Source organism: Alosa pseudoharengus, unplaced genomic scaffold (assembly GCF_046254945.1).
Source record: "Alosa pseudoharengus isolate Yale_2024_CS ecotype anadromous, Long Island Sound unplaced genomic scaffold, YU_APseudo_1.1 YU_APseudo_1.1_scf_27, whole genome shotgun sequence".
In the NCBI taxonomy this organism is placed as follows: domain Eukaryota; kingdom Metazoa; phylum Chordata; class Actinopteri; order Clupeiformes; family Clupeidae; genus Alosa; species Alosa pseudoharengus.
The window spans coordinates 1,379,592-1,404,180 of NW_027468704.1; the positions used below are offsets into that span (position 1 = coordinate 1,379,592).

At 41.4% G+C, this 24,589-nt stretch overlaps 1 pseudogene; it reads right to left on the reverse strand.

Annotated features, from left to right (window-relative positions):
• Window positions 1-11,240: 11,240 nt before the first annotated feature.
• On the reverse strand, window positions 11,241-18,607 carry LOC143099290 (uncharacterized; annotated as a pseudogene).
• Between the last annotated feature and the right edge of the window lie 5,982 nt (window positions 18,608-24,589).

Sequence of the window (24,589 nt, forward strand, 5' to 3'; positions counted from 1 at the left end):
TCTAAACTATTTATGAAAAACTACTCAAAATGTCCCCATAGACTTATTATTGGGCTGATGACATCACAATAGGGCCGTTAAACAATTAGAATCCTAGGCCAGGTGGCCAGGCCACCTGCACCAACTGTCAGTTTCTCAGGCTTTAAGCATACAGTCAGCCCGTCTATAGAGAGCCTTGGCACTTCCTATTAACCCTTTAGGCGCCAGAGGTTTTTTTCCGAAACGATCAATTTTGACATCTAAAAGGCTATATCTTAAAAGTGATAAGAGATAGAGACTTTCTGTAAATTAGAGAAATATTAAGGATGACCCAAAGTTTATGTAGAGATTAAATGTTTATATATAATTTGCATATTATGATGTCATATGGTGGCGGCCATCTTGGATTATAGAATTTTCATGAAAAATCGCATGTTTGAATGATAAAATGCACCACTTCTTTCCCCCCAAAATGTCCCTCACCTTCTGTATGCTATATTGCACAATACTGAATGCTCAGGTAAATAGTAAGTAGTGAACAAACTGTGTAAATCATTACTAATAAATGGCAGAAACAAACCAAATGCATGTAGCGGTAGACTGGCCTTTTGCTGTAGAGATTTTCCATTTACTACATACAGTAGGCACTCTGATTCCATGTATGGGGCACATATATATTATTCAGATGACACACAAACACAAGTAGACAAGACCTGTTTAGTTCAAAAGCTCATTTGCCACGGCAAGGCACAGATCAGGAGTGAGATGAGGAAACAAGACAAGAGACGATGTTAGTATTATTTTTCTTTTTGTTGTTTTTGTTGGATGTTTTTTTGTTTTTTTTTCTTAGCTGACAAAGACACACACATCACAAGGACATGAACACACAAAAAGGAACACATAGTGTATGTCCTAAATGATCAGGGAAATAGATAGCAAATCAACAGTGTAAATCATTACTAATAAATGGCTGACATTTTTTTTTATGTAGCAGGCCTTTTGCTGTAGAGATAATGACTCCCTATCCCTATCCATACAGGGCTGGCATTTCCATCATCTTGTGATAGACTATGCATGACCTAATGTGTGTGTGTGTGTGTGTGTGTGTGTGTGTGGGAGGGAGAGGGAGAGAGCGTGGCCAGATCTGCCTCGCGCGCGCCGAGTGGAGAGAATTTGCGCAGCTCGGACTAGGCCTACTGTCATTCTCATTGCGACTCCCCACACTGCCACTACGTTCCCCCCTAACTGTCCTATGAGCACTTCGACCTCGTCTAACATACCCAGTGGCATTAGACAAAGGCTCCACCACGTTACTGTCGCCACGATTGTCGAGAGGCACACAGAAGACAGAAGCTAGCGCTATGGACATTAGGCTACCTCCAGCCTCGTTCGCCACACCACTAACACCCTGCTAACTTCCCGATGAACACTCCGAACCCGTGAAACATTATTCCCACCAGTGACGTTGGGCAAACGATTCAACATTTGTGCTTGGTGTAAGCTAAACTATGGAGTAAACTCTCACTTTGTCCAGCTGCATCATTGCAAGGCAGGGACGCATCTGAAGCCTCACTAAACGAATCACCGTCATTTTCTGAAGGCAGATATTCCCCTTCAGAATCAGGGTCCGCGAATAGAAGACCCAACACTTCATTTCAGGTAAACTTTTTTGATGCCATTAGACGATAATCTAATGCAAATACTCGCTGACGTTGACAATATCGCTCTGATAAAGTAGCTCACACGCACACTAGCTCCGGTATTGCACGCACTGATTCAATGCAGCTGTAGCGCGAAAGTTTTGTTTAAAGCGGGACCTTTTTCGGACTCAGGGATGACGTATGACATGTCTGCCATCTAGTGGAGTGGAAGTCGAACGAAATATGACACCCTATTTGACTAAATCGGCCGTTTTATTCAGTACCGCATCTTGTCGAGTTAACTCGACAGTGGCGCCTAGTGGGTTAAGCCCCATTGTATCGAAATTGGTTGCAGTTCCATTAGAATTCCAGTGGGGGTGATCGTGGGCGAGCGCAGGTTGAATGGGGGTCTATGGAGCTAGACGGCTAAATTTATCTCTCACCTGCTTGTCGTGGAAGAATCGTAGATTTTATTGTAGTTTATGCAAGTTCAATATAGATTTTAGATCTAAAGTTGAATGGAGGAGTACTTATGTCCTTTTCATTTCTTACAGGTTGGGTCGTTGTTGCCCATATTACGCTAGCATTGTGCTAATGAATGACGTCATTGACATATTTGAAAGGCTTTTTAGAAGACTTACGTGACTTCAAAAAATATAACAATCAACAGTGTGTATTTTCTTTGCTTCTCCTAGCGAATGCAACATTCAAATTACTACTCAAAAAATTATATCCAGAGAAAAGTGGATATTGAGGGGTAAACTCCATAGACCTCCATGCATTTTACACTTGCCTGCGAGTGCCCTCAAGTGGAATCTGAGGAGGAACAGCAACCGGAAGTAACCAGACAGTGCCAATTCTCTTCCTAATAGACATTATAGGCGTGTTCGTCTTCATGCAGATCTGTGCAGATCTAACTTGATGTGATGCATGCTGGGTTGAACACAATGGAGAGCTCAACCCAGCATAAATCACATCAAATCAGATCTGCATGAAGACGAACACGCCTATTCTCTGATACAGTCTCATTCTCTTAAGACTACACATCCTGTTCAACTGTTTCCTCTGTCCACAACTGTTTAAAAATAAAAGTCCTAACTACAATAATTCCCTATTGAATAATTTAACCATTTAAACTATCCACCTATTTAACTGTTCAGTCATTCCAACTAAACCTCCTCAAGTACCATAGCAACAGCCTAGCAACTATGTCAAATACCCTAGCAACAGCCTAGCAACCACTTCCACAGTTACAACCTAGCAACCAATATAGCAACCAATGAGTTTAACCTAGCAACCAGCATAGCAACCACCACAACTAACCTAGCAACAGCCTAGCAACCACCTCAAGTACCCTAGCAACAACATAGCAACCATGTCAAATACCCTAGCAAAAGCCTAGCAACCACCACAATGTCAACCTAGCAATCACCATAGCAACCAACAGGATTACCCAAGCAACCAGCATAGCAACCACTTCATTTGGCATAACAACCAACATATGAACCCTAGCAACACTATTGCAACTATATCTGCATTATTTGTTTTTACTCTGTATGATATTTTACAACATATTTTTTGCATTTTCATGCACTGTATTTCCTTCAGGAAATACTTTTCTAGTTCGTATTATTTTTCATCTAACGCGTTTAATGCAGCTTCAACCATTTCTTAAAAAACTTAATTCAAACTATGTTACGTACGTCTTACTTAGGACGTGTGCTTTGTACTTTTCATCTTTGTTACTTTTATACTTTTTAAACTATTAATTATAAACTTTAAAAAAATCCCCATAGACTTAAAAGTCTAAAACAGATTGTAATGTCTGCTCTTAGAGCTCCGCCTAATGGCCACATTAGGTAGCAGTTAGAATAAGCTGTGTTGTTTTCGTAGTTAAGGTTACGGCATCCATTTTGTCTGCATGTTTAGTTTCTCTTTCGACCACATTTTGTATCAGCAGTCTTTACCTCTCTCTCTGCGTGGCTACAGTCTATTCTCTGTATATTTTGCTTATGAGAGCTCAAGAAACCATCGTTTGTAAGTAAATGATGTACTTTATGTTAGATTAATGACTTAGCATTTGTATTAGCCTGCAGTAAATCAGGTGAATTTTGTGTTATGCTAAAGAACATTAAACTGTATTATTTGTGATCTTTATGGACATTTTTCTAAGACACATTCTTTATTGTGTTTTTCACAATACACACATTGTGTATTTCAGTTTCACAAAATATGTTTGAGTGCTGAATTCAAGTAAAACACTGGAGATTACACATCTTTGGTTCCGGCTTCTTCAGTAATCAGACTTCTGTTTAGCTATCTGTCGAGTTAGATAGATAGATAGATAGATAGATAGATAGATACTTTATTGATCCCCAGGGGAAATTCAAGGTCTCAGCAGCATACAGACAACACAAACACATTCTTTAACAGCAGAAAGAGTAATTAAAGTATATAATATAAAAACACAACTAAGCAATAAGGACAGTAGAAGATAAAGAATATGCTAAATATACTAAAATACAAATTATACTAACTAACACTTAAATACAATATATAAAAATATACTAAAATACAAATTACAAAAATACAAATTATATTAACTAACACTTAATCTAAATCAATTCTAAAAACAGTATCCACATAGTGGTGATTAATCAATCAGAGGCGCTTGCAATGACTGAGGCAGGGACTGAGCCTGTGATTCTCTGTGCATAGTAAGGTATGGTAAGGTGCTCTAAGGTGCTCTGTGTGAATGATTGTCATGGTGGTAGTGCAATGGTGATAGTGGTCATGGTGATAGTGCAAATGAGTAAGTCCAACAGTGCAACAATGCAGAAATAAAGTAAAGTAAAGTCTATATATCTATATATTTAACTATTTAAGAAAATGTATAAGTGTGGCCACAGTTCGGCTGTGGCATGGAGGGGGGGGGGGTTATGCATATGTGCTAATGTGCTAATATAGCACGCAAACAGTGAGGCATAAAGACAGTGGTAAAAGTGGCTAGTGGACAGACAGTACCAAACATGGAGGGGGTGAAGAGGCAGACAGACTATGCAGAGAAGTCTATCTCTCCTCTTCCCTTAAGTGAGGCATTGAACAGTTCAATGGCCCTGGGGACAAATGACCTTTTCAGTCTGTCAGTTGTGCAAGGCAGTGAGCGAAGTCTCCAGCTGATCAGGCTCTTCTGCTTAACAATAGTGCTGTGGAGTGGGTGACACTCATTGTCCAAGATGTTGATCAGTTGTTCAGGGTCCTTTTGTCAGATAGTGAAGTGATGCACTCCAGTTCAGCTCCCACTACAGAGCCAGCTTTCCTTACCAGCCTCTCAATTCGCCCCGCATCCTTCTTCCTTGTGCTTCCCCAACATACTACTGCATAGAAGAGGACGCTGGCAACAACAGACTGGTAGAACATCCTGAGGAGCTTACTGCACACATTGAAGGACCGCAGCCTCCTCAGGAAGTACAGCCTGCTCTGCCCTTTCTTGTAGAGTGCATCAGTGTTGGCTGACCAGTCCAGTTTATTGTCCAGGTGGAGACCCAGATACTTGTAGGTGCTAACCACCTCCACATTGACCCCATCAATGTGGACTGGTAGCAGAGTGGGCTTAGACCTGCGGAAATCCACCACCATCTCCTTGGTCTTTGAAGTGTTAAGTTGAAGATGATTGAGTTTGCACCATTGCACAAAGTCCTCCACCAGGCTCCTGTACTCCTCCTCCTGCCCGTTCCTGATACCCCCCACAATTGCAGTATCATCAGAAAACTTCTGCATGTGGCATGACTCGGTGTTGTAGCAGAAGTCAGATGTGTACAGGGTGAACAGGACTGGAGAGAGCACAGTTCCCTGTGGCGCTCCGGTGCTGCAGATCACAGTGTCAGAGTTGTGAAGCTACATACAACAGGGGCAGAATAGTAAAAAAACGTATCATCCAACTATTCTACAGTGTGCAGAGGGCTCCAGTCACGTTCTTTGTATCTTTTAAGTAAGACCTACACAAATACACAGTCATGGAGGATAAGGGAAACTCTGAAACAAGATCACAGGCAGCACAATCGGCTAAGCATTTGAACAGATCAACAGATCAAAGAAAGAACTTGAAGTTAGAATGGAACAAGTCCGTATGGAGGGCGCTCTCATTGCATTGAAGCACGAAAAGGAGGCAGCTGCCGCAATGGCTGAAGCCATGGTATTTCAAGAGGCTGCTGAGTCTATAGGCGAAGGAGCCTTAAGCGCTAGACAAAGTTTAGCTTCTGCTGAAGATCCCATACAGCGCACAAAAGATTTTGTGGAGCAGCATTCTAATGTAACACCTCCATGCGATCAATCACACACTGAAGGGAATCTTAATCACAGTGTGACACCTGTAGCTCCGAATAGTCATATTGATGATGCTGCAGAACTGCCTCAGAGCACCCCACATCAGCACTTACCCCCTCCACACTCTAATATTAGGAGGCAGCATGTTACCTTAATGCAAACCCCAGAGGATGTGAGAAGCGTGCATAATCCATGGGCTAACAGCCCGTCTGAATTCAAACCTTTGCAACAACACTTAGCTTCCCCTCTTCCACATCGACCTCTCAGTGGAGAGGAAGCCATGAGTGACATAGCTCGATTTCTGGCTAGGCGTGAGCTCATTCATGCTGGACTTACCAAATTTGACGATCGCCCAGAAAATTATTGGGCGTGGAAGTCTTCCTTTGATAATGCCAAACAAGGACTGTATCTCACAGCGAGTGAAGAACTCGATCTCTTAATCAAGTGGCTAGGTCATACATCCTCTGAATATGTGAAGAGAATAAGATCTGTGCACATAAGATATCCAGACATTGGGCTCAAGACTTCATGGGACCGCCTCGAAGAGGTTTACGGCGCTCCAGAGGTAATCGAAAAGGCGCTCCTAGAATCCTTTCCGAAAATAACTAAGCAAGATCCTTTGAAACTACGCGAGCTTGGTGATCTCTTACGAGAAGTCCTTTCAGCCAAAACAGAGGGCTTCTTGGCTGGTCTTTCTTACTTGGATATGTCAAGAGGTGTCAACCCAATCGTTGAAAAGCTGCCATATCCCTTGCAGGAAAAATTGATAAATCAGGGTTCACAATATAAAAGAAAACATCATGTGTCATTCCCGCCGTTCTCATTCTTTACAGACTTCGTATGCACAGAAGCGCAGGCGAGGAACGATCCAAGCTTTAACTTCAGCTCTGGCATGACATCGGCTTCAAGAAACAGCCTCAAAGGAAGATAGCCATCGCTGCTCACAAAACTGAAGTAGCATCAACAGCTGAATCCCCACCTGCTTGCAGTGCCTCTGACACACCTGTTGATCCTGGCAAGCACTGTCTGTTGCACAAGAACAAGCCCCACCCTCTCAATCGATGTCGGGGATTTCGGGCAAAGCCCCTGGAAGAGCGTAAAGCCTTTCTTAAAGACAATGGTGTGTGCTATCGTTGCTGTTCTTCCACTACGCACCTAGCTAAAGACTGCAAGGCGGTTGTTAAATGTAATGAGTGTGAGAGTGTTAAGCACACAACAGCACTTCACCCAGGACCACCACCCTGGCAAAGAGAGAACACTGCAGGAGAGCATGGCGGGGAGGAAAATGCACAACCCGCTCCTGAGGTCAGCGCGAGCTGCACTGAAATCTGTGGTGCAGGGGCGAGCCCCAAGACTTGCTCCAAGATTTGTTTAGTTAAAGTCTTTCCATGTGGCTACGAAGAGGTTGCTGTCAAGATGTATGTAGTTCTTGATGAACAGAGCAACCGCTCACTAGCAAAGTCTGAGTTTTTCGACCTATTCAAGGTTAAGAGCGAAAGTCACCCTTACACCCTCCGCACTTGTGTCGGCATCACAGAAACAGCTGGGAGACGTGCAACGGGGTTCCAGGCACTGTCATTGGACGGCAAGACACAGGTGCTTCTTCCGACACTCATAGAATGCAACTACATACCTGACGATCGATCGATCAGAGATTCCTTCACCAGAGATTGCCCACTATTTCACTCATCTGAAACCGTTTTTTCATGAGATTCCAGCTATTGACCCAGAGGCCAAAATCCTGCTGCTTTTGGGAAGAGATATCCTTTGCGCTCACAAAGTTAGGGAACAACGCAATGGCCCCTACAATGCCCCTTACGCGCAACGGCTTGACTTCGGGTGGGTAATAGTGGGAAATGCAGAACCATGCAGAACTGGCCCCACCTGTGGCCCCACCCCCGCAATCCCAGCCAAATACGGGTTGTTTTTGATTCCAGCGCTCAGCATGAAGGTATCTCTTTGAATCATGTGCTACTTACCCGGCCTGACCTGAACAACAGCCTACTAGGTGTGCTAATACGTTTCAGGCAGGAAGCAGTTGCTGTTACAGCTGACGTGGAACAAATGTTTCACAGTTTTCTGGTCAGAGAAGGCCATCGCATTTTTCTCAGATTTCTCTGGCATGCCGACAATGACCTGTCAAAGCCCATGGTGGAATATAGGATGCGAGTCCATGTATTCGGAAACAGTCCGTCACCTGCAGTGGCGATATATGGACTCCGTCGAACAGCCCAGTGTGGGGAGACTGAATTTGGGAAAGATGCCAGAGACTTTGTGGACCTGGATTCCTGCGCACGCCCTGCATGCATGACCCCCTGCTTAATCTCTGAGGTACCACATTTTATTTAGCCACTCGTGGTGAAGCAGCCATTTTGTGTTTGGAAGCTACAACGCACCCGAGCGACTATCAGGCCTGCAGCGGTGAACATTTAAGTTTGATTTATGCATATAAAGAAGGCTATTGCCGGCTTAGGTTTCATATGGGCCCTGGTATAGAATATTTGAGTTGAAAGATACAAATTGCATGTGAATGTGATAATTTGATGGGAACAGTTTACATGTGAGAAAGGTGAAACTGAACTTTATGTTGAAGCAATTGATTGTTGAATGTGTGTCATGTATATTAATGTGTAAATATAGTAAATAGTTATTTTTGCATATAAGTGTGTGATTATTAAGCTAAGGGGATAGATTTCATTTAAAGGTGAGTTGATGCTATTCATTTAGATCAGTGATTCGCGACCCCAAATGGGGTCGCCAAAAACTTCTGTGGGGTCGCCAATTATTTTCTGTATTCAGTCTGAAATTATTATTAATTGTTAATAGGTGAAACAAAGGAAAATAATAATGGCCTTTTCTGCCTTTTTCTTATTTACACGCAGTTAAGAGAAGAGAGAGAAATGTTTTCGTCTTTCAACGAGATCTGGTTCAGTCTATGGGCTACTGGTCCGCTAATAGAAACAATGTAACTATCTGCTCCCACTATGCAAACTCAACTTGTTCCCGCTATTTTAAGTAAAACAAAACAAAAGACATAGGTAGCTTACTAGCCAAAATGGACAGGTGGCTGCTTAAAAAATTGAACAAAAGCTTGGCAGTGCCATCTACCAGTGCGTCTACTCCTCCGTAATCCTCAGATGGGACAAGTCTACAGGCCGGTGAGAATAAAAAAGAACAAATGGTGCGTCTGCTTTATCAGAAAGATTTTCTGAAATATGCATTCACTTGCCAAGTTAAAGATAACCTCGACCACCCACAATGTGTGATTTGCGGCGATGTTCTTGCGAATGAGAGCTTAAAACCTGTCAAAATGAAACGACATCTCAAAATACAGATGTCGGCTCAGCACGGTGGAGGAAAATCTCTGTGTCGCCGTATGCAGCATTCCTCCTAGAATTAACTTGCTATGTTCACGGAAGCATGCCCACCCTTCCCATTGAAATTGTTAAAGATAGTAAACCAGAAAAGGGAAATAAAAAAATATTGTTATTGTTATCGCCATAAATATAATTAATGTAACGTTGTAGGTCTAATGCTGCATGTGTATGTGTGTGTGCGTGCTTGTGTGTGTGCGCACGCTACATAGCGCTCTGATCTGATATGGCGGCAGCCTACACTTGTTTAATCGTGATTGTTTGGTTTTCTCGGTTCTTGTTCATATGGAGTAAATAAAACAAATGACTTTGCTTTCTAGTTTTTGCTTGATTTAGTTGTTAACGTTTGGGGGGGGGTATTTGCGTAAGGACTTAGAATGGGTTTGGGGAAAGGGGGGTCGCCAGACCTCGCCATACTTTTTTGTGGGGTCGCCAAACAAAAAGTTTAAGAACCACTGATTTAGATTAACCTTGCTATATGATTAGTTAAAACCCAAAGGTAATAAGGACAAACAAGACAGATAATTAAAGTTAAACATTTTAGTTTATTTAATACTTTAAAAGAATTCAGGATAGCTACCCCTATTAATTGCCAGCATAGCAAAGGGGCGCTACACAAGCATTGTGAAGGTGATATCAATGAAGGGGTCCTATGTTAACATGTAACTACAGTGGGCATTACTTTGCTTTCAGCAAGCACACTTAATAAGCCAGGTCTGGCCTTTAGCAAGGTTGATGGAATACCCTTCAGGAGTTGAGTTTGCTAGCAATCAAGCTAAAACCCCAGGCTAGTAGCTCTATTAAGGCCAGACACAGCAGGTGAAAACATTGTTTTTTCATGCACTGGTCAATTTCGAGATTTTGAGCTAGTATGTTACCTTAGCATGAATTATATCACACTACTACAACAAAAAAGTCCGATTTACACATTTAGGTGTTTATTTCATTATATTGTGTCTACTCGCGCCTTTATATTTCTCCTAAATTCAGCAAAAGTTAGCATTCTAACCTTGCATGCACTCCTGCGACCGTGGTCCAAAACATATCATGTGATCCATTTATGGACACTTCTTTTGTATCAGCAACCAATCACGAAAGTTCAAAGGCAAGTCTAGGCTGAGAACAGAATCTCATTTTGTCTGTTTTCTCAAAATGAGTTTCCTCTCCCACTCTGAGCACGAAAACTCCACTTCAGAAGCACTTACATACACCAAACTTTCTAGACTTATGCGTAACTATATGTAGAAGATTTTTACAGAGGGGTTTGTTGATATATTATTGCTAGCCTGACTTACATGACATTTTATGCCTAAAAACATGGCAAAATCTATTTTTTAGGGCTATTGACTATTCTGATTTACAGGATAACAAAAGTAGATATTGTTAAATCCTTCTGTAAATATTTCCCCATCTAGTTTCTGAACACAATGAAAACAGAATTTTGAACCTGGCTGTATCCATTGCTCAGGTTTCATGCCTTAAAATGTATGCAAATTAGCGCATATTTAATTAGATAATGCCTAATTGGCATATGTAAACATTAAATTACAGAAAATGTGTAATACATTTTTTTCTCATATTAATGTAATCAACTGGGTAAGTTTCATAGTGATATCTGCTTGTTAAAAATTTTACTCTATTCACCTGTAGTGTCTCGCCTTAAGGCAAGGGGTGGGAGGTTAACACATTACATTACATTACATTACATTACATTAATTTTACATTTGGCTGACGCATTTTTAACCAAAGCGACTAACAACATGGTAAACAGTTTAAGTTTTAGAGCAATTCTCAACAATATTAGGACAATTTAAAAAACATAAGAATAAGTACAGTAAGAATAAGTGCATCAGTGAGTGCTGTTTTTAACAGTTACGTGTCAGGTGAGTGCTAGGATCAGCAAGACTTGTTGTAAGTGTTGCTATGAGAGGAGATGTTCTCTAAAGAGCTGGGTCTTCAGGAGTTTTTTGAAAATGGAGAGGGATGTCCCTGCCCTTGTAGGAACTGGCAGTGTGTTCCACCAACGAGGAACAACAGATGAGAAAAGTTTGGATTGGCCTGAGCGTACCGGAGGTAGAGCTAGACGTCGTTCGTCTGAGGAGCGCAGCGGTCTGGAGGTAGCGTATGTCTGTATGAAGGCATTCAAGTAGGTGGGAGCAGAACCGGAGACTACTTTGTAGGCAAGCGTTAGAGCCTTGAATTTGATGCGGGCCGCCATAGGTAGCCAATGTAGCTGGATGAGTAGCGGGGTAACATGTGCCCTCTTGGGTTGGTTGTAGACCAGGCGCGCCGCCGCGTTCTGGATCATCTGAAGTGGTTTCACTGCGCAGGCTGGGAGACCTGTCAGGAGGGCGTTGCAGTAGTCAAGTCGTGAGATGACTATTGCCTGAACCAGAAGTTGGGTGGCATCTTGAGTTAAGTAAGTCCTGATTTTCCGTATATTGTAGAGTGCGAAACGGCATGACCGGGCGACTGAGGCAACATGATCTGAGAAGTTTAGTTGGTTGTCGAGAACAACTCCTAGATTTCTTGCAGTCCTGGTAGGTGAAACAGACAGGGAGTCAAATTTGATGTTGACGTCGTGGTGTATGGTAGGTTTAGCTGGGAGGACCAGCAGTTCAGTCTTTGAGAGGTTCAGCTGGAGGTGGTGTGCCTTCATCCATGTAGCTATGTCTGAGAGGCAATCCGAGATCCGTGCTGAAACCAAGGGGTCATCAGGTGGAAAGGACAGATAGAGCTGTGTGTCGTCTGCATAGCAGTGGTATGAGAAGCCATGCGAACGGATAATCTGTCCCAAGGAGGTGGTGTAGATAGCAAAGAGAAGGGGGCCCAGTACTGAGCCCTGGGGGACCCCTGTGGTGAGATGGTGAGGTGCAGATAGCTGACCAAGCCATGATACATTAAACGAGCGTCCTGTGAGGTAGGATTCAAACCAGGAGAGAGCAGAACCGGAGATTCCCATGTTAGCGAGTATAGAGAGAAGGATGCGGTGATTAACCGTGTCAAAGGCAGCCGATAAGTCAAGCAGAATGAGTACTGATGACCGAGCGGTCGCCCTGGCTTCTTTTAAGGCTTCTGTTACAGACAGCAGAGCCGTTTCGGTAGAGTGGCCGCTTTTGAACCCAGACTGATTTGGATCCAGAAGGTTGTTCTGTGAAAGGAAGTCAGAGACCTGTTTGAAGACTGCTCGTTCAATGCCTTTGGATAGGAAAGGCAGGAGTGAGACAGGGCGTTAGTTCTCGACTTGAGCAGGGTTGAGAGAAGCTTTCTTAAGTAACGGTGTTACCCGGGCCATTTTGAACGCTGTTGGAAATGTGCCGGAGGTTAGCGAGGCATTGATCACGTGTGTGATAGCTGGTGCGATGGTCGGGCTGATGGATTGAAGTAGGCTCGTAGGTATAGGGTCCAGCGAGCATGTGGTAGGACGGCTGCATGTCAGGAGTCTAGATACTTCATTCTCGGAGAGAGGCGTGAATGCTGAAAAAGATGATCTAGCAGTCCCTAGAGGTTGTAGGAGTGCGGTATCTGAGTCAGATGCATTGAGTGGGCATGTAGAGAATTGACTGCTGATTGCCGCCACTTTGTTTGTAAAAAATGAGGCGAGGGTATCTGCAGTAAGGCTGGATGGAGGAGGAGGCAGCTGAGGGTTGAGTAGCGATTTGAAGGTTGAAAAAAGCTTTCGAGTGTCTGTAGCGCTGTTGATTTTGTCATTGTAGAAAGCCGTCTTAGCAGCAGTGATGCTGGCTGAGAAGGAGGTCAGGAGTGTCTGGTAGTTTTTGAGGTCATCAGTTAGTTTGGATTTGTGCCATTTCCTCTCCGCGGCTCTGAGTTTGGTGCGCTGCGATCGGAAGGTATCATTTAGCCATGGATGAGAGTGTTTGGATCGAGCTGGCCTTGTGGTAAGAGGGCACAGCTCGTCTAGACACAAGCTCAGTGTGGAGCAGAGCGAGTCTGTGGCCTCATTAACCTCCAGAGAGGAGAAGGTGTTGAGTGGAGGTAGACCGGAGGCAACCACAGAGGAAAAGTGCGTTGGAGACAGGTTCCGGATGTTGCGGCGGAACGTGACCATCGGCTGAGGAGCCGGAGGCTGTTCTGTCAGACTGACGTTGAACTGGATGAAGAAGTGGTCAGAAAGATGGAGATGCGTCACCGTGAGGGTGTCTGTGCTGCAGTTCCGAGTGAAGATCAAGTCAAGCTCTTTGCCAGCTTTGTGTGTCGGTGGGCTTTGAACCAGTTTGAGGTCAAAGGAGTGGATCAGGGCCAAAAAGTCCGCTGAGCCTGGGGCATCTAAGTGGATGTTGATATCGCCTTACACAACTTACTGCATAGCTACCTACCAGCTAGCTACTGTCCTGTACTTTGACATTACAGTCCAGCAATGTTGATATTGGTCTGTTTTAATTTATTTCAAATTGTGGGATTTGTCAATGAAGCTGTTTTTGCCATTGGGAGTGATGTGTAAGAGATGATGTTTCTTTTTTTGTCTTGTATGATACTGGAATAGGAATCATGATCAGATCTCAACAGAAACGTCCAGAGAATGGAGGTGAGTTATCTGTGGCTGGCACAGTGACACATTTTTGAACATTTTGTTAATATTTTGCTGTAGTGCACATTCTGCACATTTCAGAATACCCTACATCGTATCAAGGACAATACCAACATTTTTTTGCTGCTGTATTACACCCTATCCCTTTTTTAAGACTAGGCAGCTGTAATTGAGACTACACAAGGAATTTGACTATGAAACAAAGATATTGGAGAAGGCATGTTTTTTAAAAGGTGCAAAAACAAGCAAAGTCTGTTTCCCAAATTGGTACATAACATGCCCCTTTAGTGAAACAGAAACCGAGAAACTGAGTAACTCTTCCCCTGAAATCTGATAAACAATATACTTTTGAACATTGGAAAATTGCTTTGATTCATAGAATTAAGTCTGATTACTTACAGATTCATACATGAAAAGAGTTAAGACCAATACAAGGCAGAGAATAAAATCAGTGTTTTTTGTATCCTTGAAACACTTACGTTAAATTCATATCAGCATGATATGATCAGTAAGTTGTTTATTTGCATCAAAGTTTTGTGATATAACAATAATAAAAAAATCATATCATGCATACAGTAGATGAATCAACACTATCCAAACGTTCCAAGAAGAGTGGGGGAAATCTGTGAGTAAAATGCTGATATTAATGTCACAATGTGTAGAATATAAACACATGTTAATTTTCCATTAGTTGAAGAAAAACAAGTACAACAGATAGACATGCTCTTTAATTTGTACATTTCTGTAAGTGATTTTTATGTATGTGAGATATGTGTATGTGTGTTTGTTGTGTTATGGTTGTACAAGCTACTGGATGCCTAAAATTTACCTCAGGATGAATAAAGTATCTATCTATTCATCTAGCAATTAGATAGATAGATAGATAGATAGATAGATACTTTATTGATCCCCAGGGGAAATTCAAGAATTAAAGACTGGCTGAGAGATTGAGAGTTACTTCCTGTTTGGCAGCTTCACTGCCAATTTTAATTAGCTTCGACAGGCAAATTAATTTTGTGTCCTCAAGTTGAGGTCATTAGTTTATGTACCAAATTTGTTCGATTTCGAGTTTTCCATTTTGCAAAGTGTTGCTAACTATAGCGCCCCTAGTGGTGAAAGGACACCAAATTCATAGTTCATCCTCAGGATGTGGTCCCAAGTCCACGTACCAAGTTTGGTTTCAATAGGTGAAGTGTTGCTAATTATAGCGCCCCTAGTGATCAAGGGTCACTAAGTTTATTGTCTATCTTTAGTATGTGGTCCTGAACCCTCTAGACCCCAGTGGAATTCTACAACAATGGCCCAGATTCCTGGAAATTCTAACAGAAAAGGGCAATTTGAGAAACATTTCAAATAACCAAGAATAAATAAAAATCTAATGTAAAAATGTCAATTGTAAGTTTCTTTCAGTTTAAAGATTAGAAATGTCTATCAAATGATATATGATCCATTAAGAATTATATATTCATGTTTCTCATAGACGGCCATAGGCCTACTCACTTACAGTCTCAAAGTCTTTCACTAACAAAAAGTTATAAATATGGTTCATATGGGTCTGTATTAGAAGCTGGGAAACAAGATACTATATGAGTACTGATTTCATTGAAATAGACAGGCATATCTTGCAATTATTTGGGATTTAGCTAGACAATTGCTAGGCCTTACAACTAAAGAATGATGAGGATATGTATAACATAGGGCAGAAGCATAGCGCATGAAACCGTCATTTGACTATGCCACCAAGAACAGGGACTGTTAACCCTGACATGGATTTACGTTTTGTTTTACATGCACATCATGTTATATAGTTTATCTAAACTTGATCAGTTGATGATAATGAACCCGTTGCACTCCTTCAACCTATCCTCGGCTAACATTACGAGTCTCAGACTAATGTTACCTCAGTGAAGGTAGCAAATGAACAGGATATTTTTTTGTAATCACAAATGAGATGACGAGACATTAGCATACTTGTATACAAATATATTTTCCTGACATCCATAAGCAGAAAACACAATGGTGGTTCCCGCTTTGGTTATTAGTCAACATAAAAACTCATTGAGAGAGAACAGATACATAAGTAGTTTGCGATAACTATCTGTAAGTGGGATAACGATAATGTTAGCTTTACTGAACATGCCAGAAAGGAATAATGTTAACGTTATGTGTTAAGATATAACTGCAAATAAACCTGGCATGGGTTTATCATAAACTTTATGGTTAATTAGGCTATGACCCATCACTGAATTAGGCCTATATTTTGGTGGTGCTAGCTAAACTCAAACTGATTTTCACAGTTACAGCCATACAAATATGCCAGATAGGCAGCTAAGTTAGTCATGACAAGCGGGAGGATGCTAACGTTAAATATATTACACTTTAATATTTTTATTTTGTCATTTTCTTACATCAATATGATCGTCACTAACATCGAAACATGGTGGATGCACATCAATACTATCTCATCTAATGAGAAAACACGCAGACACTTGTTAGAAGCCATAACTCCAGAGGCACCCTAAGTCTTCAGCTGGTCAGTCAACAGCATGTGTAGGCTAAACTCAAAAATACCGGAGAAATGTCAATAGCGACCTAGCCATTTAGTGTGTCAAAATAAAATGTATCCACCAACGCAGTATTATTTCATGTATGAAGGTTATACTGTAGCAGCTGTCTCTTTAAGAATTGCGGCTGGCCGCGGCCGTTACAGGAGAATATAGAACGGCCGTCGACAAATTTATTTCAATACGTGAAAGTGTTGGTAATTATAGCGCCCCTCATGGTCAAAAAACACCAAATTTATTGTGTGTCCTCAAGTTGGGGTCCCGAGTCCATGTACCACGTTTGGTGAATGCATTGCTGAGATATGAGCTCATTTCATATAACTCCAGGGCCCCCTAGTGGTCAAAGGTCATCAGATGTATTTAGTGTCCTCAAGATGGGGTCCCAAGTCCATATATTCTTAAGCCTCCTCCTAATTGGGTCCTGAGTTTGGCTTTGATACATGAAAGTCTTGCTGAGATATGAGTTCACTTCCTGTTTGGCAGTTTTGGCAGAATTGGGGTGTGTTGAATTTGGCGTCATCCAAGGAATCCAACGATACCTCAATGTTCAAAATCAATGTTCAAAATTAGAATGGCCCAGCCAGAGTCCAGACCTCAATCCATAAAAAAGTGAGCACAAAGTCAGAGTGATAGCAAAGAATCGTTCCTGCCTCAAAACTCAGATCGCTGATAAAAAGGTGCAGTCTAGAATCATTGTGGCGGAAGACATGGAGAGTCTTGGTAGGTATTATAAGAGCCATTTTCACTCACACACTCCCCTACACATGTTGAAACAGAATTATACATTATCTGTAACAGGGGTGCTTTACAAGTGGAAGTGGTTTATAGGTTGTTGCTAAGATACTTGAGGTGGTTGCTAGGCTGTTGCTAGGTTAGTTGTGGTGGTTGCTATGCCCGTTGCTAGGTTAATCTCATCGGTTGCTATATTGGTCACTAGGTTGTAACTGTGGAAGTGGTTACTAAGCTGTTGCTAGGGTATTTGACATGGTTGCTAGGCTGTTGCTAGGGTACTTAAGGTACTTGAGGTTGCTAGGGTAATTATAGTGGTTGCTATGCCATAAAACTGGTTGCTAGGTTGTTGCTAGTGTACTTAAGGTGGTTGCTAGGATGTTGCTAGGGTAATTATAGTGGTTGCTATGCTATAAAAGTGGTTGCTAGGTTGTTCCTAGGGTATTAATGGTGGTTGCTAGGCTGTTGCTAGGGTAATTATAGTGGTTGCTATGCTCTAACATGTGTAAATAGTAAAAAAGCAACAATAGTTAAAAGTTATTGAAATTGGGAGAAATAGAGAAAGTGAGAGAAAGTGAAGGGAAAAAAGTGAGTTGGGATGAGAAGTTAGCTATTCAGGCAGTCAGTGAGAGACCACAGGTCAAGTCAAGTCAAGTCAGTTTTATTTGTATAGCGCATTTAACGTGCACAGAGTGCAACCCAAAGCGCTCCACATATAAGACATTGTCAATGACACATAGACTAACAAAGACAATAGCCAGGGATGCAAACAGAGGTATGGTCAAAAAGGAGTGAGATTATCGAAGCCCACGCCCCGCAGGAAATATCATATAATTACATTTTGCCACCACTTCTGCCATCCAGGGCTCACCCTATTCGCACAAAAATGTTCTTTATATGAAAATACACTGTCCCAGTTCCTTGGAAATTAAAAGTAAAGAATACTGAGACAACGCTGGAAAATTTGGCATGTCCCTTTTTTTCAAATTTTTTTTTTAAAAGTCTGACATTTTGAATTTGTGTTGCTGTCTTGACCTCAATCCCTGTTTCAACCTGTAACCCATGGGCGGATTATGAACTTTTGGGCCCCTGGGCCCAGATGTATTAAGGGCCCCCCACGTATTGCCATATATGTGGGAGGGGGGGGGGGGGGTGTTTGGGGGTCCTCCCCCAGAACATTTTTAATTTTTCTGATGTGATTTCCTGTATTCTGGTGCATTTTGGGGATGGCCAATACTAAATTCAATCAGATTCATAGCCTACATCCTGATTTGTTGATATTGAGGCAATGATTCCATGCAAAGGCTTGGGCTTCAGGGCCCCCTGGCCCCGGTAGGCCCGTGCAGTAATCCATCCCTGCTGTAACCAAGAACAGTTCCACTTTGTTTTACAACCCTCATCCACTTTCTTAACTGTTAGTGCCTCACTCTCATCAAATTCTCTCATTCTGCAAATGAAAAGTTGCATATATTAGCCATAGTGTTACCCTAGACCTGACAGTATCATAACAGAGTGCAAAATAGTTCACTTCACTCTGCCCCCTTTCTCAATGCGCCCCAAAATAACGTTCTTCTGCACGAAAATGTACAGTTAAAATGTATCAACAGTAGTGCGGTCTGTCTGTTAGGATAAGCCCACACATCAGTTTCTCGCCCTTATGTGGTAGGCAGGGCTCTACACTAACATTTTTTTCCAGGAGCACTTGTGTGCCCAAGTTAAAAAATGTAGGAGCACAGACAAAAATTTGGGCGCACAGTCAGTTCTGTACTTAACTTACACATAATCTAACATTACACTCCAGCTAACAGTTAATCATGCCAGTGCACCAATTGCAAATATTAAGAATGACTGACAACATTTAGGCTACAGGAAACAGGATTTTAAAGATCAGTGCCTACTTTATTTTCAGTCTGTTCTATTTTCCTACATTTTGTTAATGTAAAATAATATAATACATTGCCATATTTGCATTTAGCCTGTATATTAAGTATCCTGCCAAATGTAGGCTAATTTATTTATTTGTGAATCCATCTGTAGCTAATCCAAATATGCCCATGGTGACCTATCTGACTGCATACTGCCTAATACTACTACTAAAACAGTCCATTTTCTCTTCCACAAAACCCAACATAGGCTATCAAGGATGTATATTTTTTTTATCCTTTTATATTTTATTTGAAATATCTGCATTGATGGGGGCAGTAGGCAAACGTTAGGCCTACTTTCGTTTTGCACTTCAGCTTGTATTCGGTGTAAACAAACAAGCATGCGTGGAAGCCTGGACTTGTCAGTAGCGTTCTACCTTTGAATAAAATGGGAGGGAGTTACGGGAGGCTACTTTTGTGCCTGTTCGCTACAGCTATATTTTGCATATTGCAGCCAATACGTCAACTGGGCTAAAGGGCATGTTAGGTTACCTTTCCTTCTCTCACTGCATTCTCAGAATCTTATCCTGTTCCTCCTATATCCGATGAATTCGGTGGATAGAAGCACTAATTTCTTCAATCTTTGCATCTTGGCTGGCTAGTCTAACTTTCCGCTTTTTCTGCGCGCTCTTGGATTTGATAGAAGTGACTACTAGCGAGTCACAACGCGAAACTGCTAACGTTGATGGGAGGTGTAGTTTTTATGCTGCATTCGCCACGTGATTCTATGGTTTGCACCAGTAATGTTTCTCTATGTTGCGGTGTATTTTTGCGATGTAATGTTTCTCGATGTTGCAGTGTATGTAACGTTAAATCCTTGCAGTGAAGTGCTTCCCCTTAGCAGTCAGATAATGGTGCGCAGCCAATGGGATTTTTACGTGCGCAGCTTTTTGATTTAGTGTTGTCTTACACTTCCTATGTTTCATGGACTGTAACGGTAGGCTATATGTGTTTATTTAGTTATTTTAATACAGAATTAACTTTGATGAAATTATAATCAGACACTTCAACCCCCCCCCCCCCAAAAAAAAAAGAAAAACTCATCGGATCTGCACGATTCACACAAGTCCCCCAGACAGCCGTGAAAAAGGCGGCATCCGCCAAAAGGCGCGCCGTTTGCATCCCTGATAGCGGACGGAGCGGCGTAGTCGCCAGCGTACCCGTGACACCAAGACAGAACTACATTTAAGAAATAACAAACGCAAAAGATGCCGGACGGAGCGGCGTAGTCGCCAGCGTACCCGTGACACCAAGACAGACAACAAACAAATTATTAAATAAAATAAATAAAAATTAAAAATAAAAATTAGTCCAATTTCCAACCGGCTGAAAATGTCCAAGGGCAATGATGACTCACGTGAAACTGCGCACAGCTGTGTCTCCACAACCGATGCATGCAACGCCAACAAAGTTCTTCATCTCACTGGCAGTCTGGAGATAACGTGAACGTTAGGCCTTGTTAGTCTGGAGATCACTGGAAGCATAACAGTCCGAAGTCATGGGCGATCTTGTCGATCAGCAACTCGGTGGACTTTTAACAGCGACCGTAGTTAGTCCGTAATGCAGAGTCATTCAACGTTAGTCTGCTCATTCCAGACTCCAGGCAGTTGGCATGGCAGCTCACTGGTCAGAAACAGCTCGGCGGCCTCGGCAGATCTTTCGCAGAGTAGCTCCAGCTGCTGTCCCGAGAAATCCCCTCGACCAGACAGTGAAGTGCAGCACCGGCTCACAGATGGATGGGAAGGATATAAGAGGCTCAGGGCAAAAGCTAGCCATAGCAAGCTCCCAATGGACAGACGTTAACATCAGCCGACTTGAAATCAGTAAAAAAGAACTAAGAGAATAACAGGAAAACTATAAAAAATAACGTAAATAAAGAGAGAAAACATTTAACTAGACAAATCAATACAAAAAATAAACGTGACATTACATAAAATTACGAACATTACATAAAAACAAACAAAAACATGATGCCAGACGGAGCGGCGTGTCTCGCCAGCGTCCCCGTAACCTAACCCCAGGTGCAGTTGATTGCATTCTAATCCCTTAATAGCCTATTATGATGCCAAAAAAAGCCAATGTTAAGTCTTTATGTTTTTATTTAATATCTCAAAAAGTAAAAGTCAAAGAAATATGAAAAGTAATAGAACCAAAATTTGCAGCAAGAGCTACGTGTCGAAGTTTGAACAAAGTTTCTGCGAAAAGCGGTTCCAGTCAAATTAGGGCCTGGAAGAATAATAATAACTAGAAAAGCATCCAGAGCATGCAATGTTGTTGCTGGGTTGGTTGCTAGGGTAATTATAGTGGTTACTATGCTATAAAAGTGGTTGCTAGGCAGTTGCTAAGGTAATTATAGTGGTTACTACACTATAAAAAGTGGTTGCTAGGCTGTTGCTAGGGTACTTAAGGTGGTTGCTAAGCTTTTGCTAGGGTAATTATAGTGATCGCTATGCTAAAATACTGTAAATAGTAAAAGTTATTAAAGTTTGGAGAAAGAGAGAGAGGGATAGAGAAAATGAGGGAAAGTGAAGAAAAAGAAGTGAAAGAAAGTTGGGATGAGAAGTGAGCTATTCAGTTGAATGGAGAGAGACACAGAGAAGAGGTTCCATTGTTGCTGCAGGCAGTCAATGAAAGAGAACAGGTGCAGTTGATTGCATTCTAATTCCTTAATAGCCTATTGTGATGTCATAAAGCCAATGTTTAGTCTATGGAGATTTTAAGTTTAGTTAGAGTGCATGAAAATGCACTCTACTGTTATCCGATTTATTACAGTGCATGAAAATGCACTGTACTGTTCTTCGAAAGTATTCTTCTTATTACAGTGCATGAAAATGCACTGTACTGTTCTTCCAAATTATTCTTATTATTACAGGGCATGAAAATGCACTGTACTGTTCTTCCAAATTATTCTTCTTATTACAGTGCATGAAAATGCACTGTACTGTTCTTCCTAGGCTGCTTCTTCTTCTTCTAACGCATTTAATGAAGCTTCAACCCTTTAACCCTTAGAACCCTAAGCTGTTTTTAGGGCATTTTCACTACCTTTATTCATAAGGATTTATTCTGGTCATTGTAAGTGCCACACACATATATTATATATTGTTTTTTTTCAGGAGAGTCTAGGCTATTCAGATCTGCCATCAATTCGTGTATTAATACTAGCATTGCAATAAAATAGCAATTAAAATATAAAAAGTGTATTATAGAAATTCTTATATTTCGACATGTATCTCACCACAGCAAGCTCACAGCTCTACATGCATTTCATGTGTGTTTAGGGCAGACTGTCCTGAATCGGGCAATATAATTGCCATGTTAGAGGGATACTCTGGGGCTGAGCAATTTACAGAAATATTTGCTGTGTGATTTACGGAAATAAATGCCATTTTTTATTTAGTGATGAAAAATGACCTTTCTGCGCTCCATATCTGTGACACGAACTGATCTGACCTGACTTGACCCGAGGTTGCGTGTTAGCCTGCGTGCCTGTGTGTATGCAGTCATAATAATTCTCAACTTTTTACTGCATTGCCATGAACAAAGTAAAGGCAAAAAAGGTGTTTATTTGTTGAACAAATTGGGATGCAATGTGAGCCTTGAATTGGATGCCATGCAGGAATTTGCTAGGATCTTGGTATCAAATGATAGCTCTGAGTCTCCTCTTTCATCTGACATGCGTGGCATATCTATGCGATCACGGGTCCGCGAGTAATTCAAACGAGAGTAATGAGTGTGCAGTGTTGGTTTGTGTACATGACGTTATTATTTTGCAGTCACTTCGTCTGGTTTTATAAGCCAGAAGGATCGATAAACATGGTACCAATGGATAGCCCTGTGCCTCCTCTTTCATCTGATATGCTTGCCATATCGATGCGATCACGGGTTCGCGAGTAATTCAAACTAGAGCAATGTGTGTGCAGGTGAATGCAGAGAAGTATAGACTGTAAATATGATGCAATTTGATTTAATTTCATGATTTTTTTTAATTTTCATACTTGATCGTACAGACAAGTGTGTAGTCTCGTTGGAAAGCCCCACTTCTGCTCTGTCGTGCAATAAAGGTTTCATCTCGCTGCGATGAACCGTTCCGGAGCAATGTAACAGAGAAGAAAGGGTGTGTTTTTTGACGCACTTTGCGTCAATCGGGTTCTAAGGGTTAACGTAGAAACTTCATACAAACTGCATTGTGTAGGTCTTACTTAGGACATGTGGGCTTTGTATTTTTCATCTTTATAACTTTTATACTTTTATACTATTAATTAATAACTAGTCAAAATTTCCCCATAAACTTAACATTGGGCTGATGACATCACAATAGAGCCGTTCAGCAATTAGAATCCTATGCCAGGTGGTCAGGCCACCTGGAGCAACTGCCAGTCTCAGGCTTTAAGCATACAAAACTGGCTCTATTAAGTCTACACATCCTGTTCAACTGCTTCCTCTGCCAAAAACTTTTTCAAAATAAAAGTCCTCCTACAATATTTCACTGTTAAACAATTTAACCCTTTAAACTACTGAACTTTTTAACTGTTAGGTCATTGTAACTGTCACTTGTCATCAACTATGACTCCTACCCACTGTAGCTAGTTAGCATGGTTAACAAGCTAACATTGTTAACATTGTTAGCATTTTTAGCAAAACTGCTAAAAATGATTAGCTAAGTTAGCTAAGTAACATGGTTAGCATAGTTAGCATTGTTAGCATTTTTGACAAAACTGCTAGAAAACATTAGCGAAGTTAGCTAAGTAACATGGTTAGCATATTAAGCATAGTTAACATGGTTAGCATAGTTAGCATAACTAACGATTAGCTAAATTAGCTAAGTCACATGGTTAGCATAGTTAGCATTGTTTAGCATAACTGCTAGAAAACATTAGCTAAGCAGCATGTTTAGCATAGTTAACATTGTTTACATATTTAAAATTGTTATCATAACTGCTAGCAAAAATTAGAGCCATTCCAACTTTCAATTATCGTCAAAGATCTACATATACACAGCCATTAAACTATTTGAATAGCAACATTCATTAAACTTTCAGTCTGTCAACAACTTTTAAACTATTTACATTCAAGTCTACTTTTGAACTATCATTAAACTATCTATCTATTAAACTAGCTGTCTATCAACAACTTTTAAACTATCTACATTCAACCCTGTAGACCCTCCCCTATTTTCCTCCGGTGGCCCCCTCAATAAATAACGAACGGTCCCTTACTGGCAGTAATGAATGATGTATTAAAACAATCACTCCTCTATACTGAAATAGTTCATTAAGGCTGCTCTAATATCTGCTCCTTCTTGCTCACTATGCTCAGGTAATACCTGATTTGGAGGTTGAATGTCTAACTGCCTGTCTCTCCGATCCTCAATGTATCTTTCACCATGCTCTTCACAAATATTATGAAGCACACAGCAGGTCAAGGTCATTTTCTTGCTGAGCTCCAACTTGCAGTCGTTCTTATAAGGGCTTCATAAGCCAATTTTGCAGTGGGTAAGCGGGGT